Source organism: Aptenodytes forsteri, unplaced genomic scaffold, assembly GCF_000699145.1.
Source record: "Aptenodytes forsteri isolate BGI_AS27 unplaced genomic scaffold, ASM69914v1 Scaffold166, whole genome shotgun sequence".
NCBI lineage: Eukaryota > Metazoa > Chordata > Aves > Sphenisciformes > Spheniscidae > Aptenodytes > Aptenodytes forsteri.
Window position 1 is genome coordinate 8,465,589 of NW_008796110.1, and position 3,547 is coordinate 8,469,135.

Consider the following 3,547-nt stretch of genomic DNA (forward strand, 5'->3'; position numbering starts at 1 on the left):
ATGACTGTGTTGAGCATGTCTGAATTAGGTTTACTGCTTTTTTCTATGGCTTGTTACCTAGAGCTAATCAAACACCAAGAGAAAAAACAGAGCATAGCTTTGGCATTCAGTGAGGCTGCTTTGTGTGGTTTGGGTGAGGCAGAAAAGCCTGGTATCTGCCCTAAGGAGAGTGCAGGTTGATCCTGTGCAGCAGGAGTCCCACGGGGCAGGCACACTGGCAGCTCCACTGCTCCAACATCGTGGGTCTCCCACATAGGGTCATGCCCAAAGTTTGTCTGGAAAGAAAAGGATGGACAGATTATGTTGCGCTTCAGCCATTTTCCAGATGATGGTCACAAATGCCATCATAGGTAGTATATTAAAAGAAGCACCAAGGCTACATAATGTTACTGGAGCCCTAGAATTTAAGAAGGAAAAAGAGTTGTTTTTAAGCTGTGCTTTTTTCCCTCTCCTCACTCCCACTGTGAAATACCACATCAACTGTGAAAGGCTTGGTTGCAATATATGGCTGAAGCTATATAATAGTGAAGTTATTTAGTTGTTAGCTTAGCTCTGAAATAAATCTTTTAAAGTCCATTTAAAACTTATTCACATGTTTCAGGATGTTAGGAGACTCTGCTACAGGAAACACCTTGGCATTCCTGTTCTCCAGGGGGGCAAAACTTTGGAGCATTGTGGAGCGGTGCATTCAGTGGGGTGAGCAAATGTGTGGGTGATCTATTGCTGATGTGCGTGCTGACGGCTGGATACCTTGACAACTTTTCACAGCAGTCCATGAATGAGTTATAGTGATGGGCTAGAGGCATTAAGGAGTGACACGGAAGGCTGTAATACTGGTCCAGATATTCAAAGGTATATAGGAGCTAAATGTTCATTGAGATAAAGAAATTAATTCAATAGGCATTAGGAGCTAGATCCAATAAAAAGCTTACGCTTAGACTTAAAGCGGGATTGAGGTTGAATCTGTGTAAGTCCAAAATAATGATCGCAAACCCTTCTTTACCTGGAGACCACAAATGCTGAAAGAACCTAGCCTTTTCATGATGTTTATTGGCACTTTTAAAAAAAGCATGACATTCTCTTACTTTTGGTGGTTCGCTCTCTGCAGTGTGGCAAGTCCCTTGGTCTAAGTGGTTCAGAATTTCAGCCTCACTGGGATAGAGACATCAGATATTGCTTTGCTTCCCAGTACAATGGGAGCTCTCAAGTAGTGTCTAATATATTCTGACAGGATCAAGGTCCTCAGTTAGAGGGCTAAAAAGGTGAAGAAAGCACCCTGCATCTGTCCTGATGAAACTGTCGCCGTGCAGTCAAGTACCAGACTCCTGGGGCCAGAGAGGACAAACACGTAAGACACATTTTAGTCTAATAGTTAAAACCACCATGCCAGAAAGAAGAATTTTTAGATTCAGTTCCCAGTTCAAAGCCTTCTTCAATCTAATTTACCCTATAACTGTTTAAAGCAAAATTCATAAAATTCAGAGCAAGGACCAAAACCCAGGTTCCTGTCCCATTAGGTAGATTCACTAAACCACAGGATTCAAACCCATGTTTGAATATCTTCAGCTTTACCAAACCTGGGCCTTCCATCCAGCAGGATGTACTTTAACCATTGGAATACTATTGTTGTCAGGAGGATTCTGGTCCCCAGGGTTTGGAATTACCTCTGTGCATAGGTGGGTTCCTACTTTCTTGACTGAGTTAAGCTGAAAGTAGTTCTTTGCTCAAAATAATAGCTACTTTGCTTTCCATTTAAGGGTAGAGATTTTCATTTGCAGCTCACATCCCGGGGGAGTTTTCTTCTCCCAGAGCTTTGGTCCTAAAAGAGATATGTAATGTCTATTTCTTACAGAAATCTAAATCAGACGTAGTCCAAATGCTTAAGCATCTGAGATAGCTAAATAACTTTAAATATCTTGGACACAGGCCTTATTGCAAGCAGAGGTGAGCAGTTCAGCCACCATGGAAGTGGGAAAGCCTGGTTGCATTTTTTACTGAATCTTGGGGACTCCAAGAAGTGTGCACTTTGGGAAATCTTTTGCTCTTTTACCTGGGAGCCATGACATGCTGGAGCCATGGGAACCTCTGTGTGGTGGTCCTCTGTATGTAATTTGCAAGTTGAAAGTGTTTTCTCTCATTTATTTAAAGCCAAAATATTTGGTCAGTTATCAAAGATGCAGCTCAGCTGATTGGACAGCAAGAAAAGGGGTCAGGGATAATCAATGGGCCCAGGACTATGGGTGGAAGAAAGTCATTGGATTGAATCTGTCTCTGGAAAACAGCAGAAAAATGTTACGGAGAGCCCAGGAGGGTCAATATGACCTGCAAAAAGAATGCAGGGGTTAAACAGAGAGGATCTATTAATACAGACATTAATTAAAAATCAGTGGGCTTTTAGTGTGTGTCATAATATATTTAAACCAGTTGCTAAACATCAGCTAAAATTTAGCTAAGTCACTTCAAGCTCTGCAGAAAGCTAGTTTCAAACAGCTGTATTCCTGTGTCCAACAGGTTAAACATCTGGGTCTGCCATTTTAACCCATACAGTCATTCAGAGTTGGAATTTAGGGTAAATATTTGAATGTTAGAATAAACATACTTCTTCTACATGCAAGTGGAATACTGTTAGCATTTCTCAGATTTGGAATGGGATTTTATGTTCTATATTTAAGATATTTAGTCAGCGTAGCGTACCTTATGATTGCAAAACAGGACTCTCGACTGATCTGTGAACACAGGTGCCCGAACTTCTAAGTACTTACGTACTTAAAACAACAAAGCAAGTAATTTAATCTTTTTTATTTATCATTTGATAAGCTATCTTTTTAAAAATCCTCTTATTTTTGTTTGTAGTATAAACACAACACCTTTATAACATTGGCAAAATATTCAGCTTTTACTTATTTCAGGGAATAAGTGATGTGTTGCATTTTTGCAATGATTCATATTTAGCTTGCCTACTAGGCCTCAGTAATATATTTCTAGTTAATACTTTCATTTCTAGTAGTTTCTAATTATTTCTTTAGGCTATGCAACAGAAAGAAGGTATGATCCTATGTGGCTGGTCCGTGGTCATGAAAGGCTCAACTATGATATAATACAGAGATTAAAAACAATATAGTGGGAAAAAGCTTGCTTGCATTGCTACAGGTATATGAGGTATACACATCCCATACCAAGGGAGGTGTATCCCACGGCTATTATCTGAACTGTAAATGTAACAAATACATTAATTTTCATATTGTGACATCTATAATCTGTTGAATTTACTTAAATCTAAATTCAGGGCAGCAGGAAGAGGAGTGGGAAGAAGTTCTGTATCCAGGTACCTTGCTAGCAGGTAGTGAGAACAAGCCGCATCATTAATGCCTCAAATATTTGTTGTTGCTAATTGTTTGTTGCTTCTTATCCATCAGTGACTTTTGGCTTGACAGTAGATAGGCTACAGAAACAAGCTACAGGCTTTAAAGGTCTATTCAATATTGGAAATGAAAAATAAGGAGGACAGAGTATGAACTACATCCCTAAAGGAAGTTTAATATGCTAA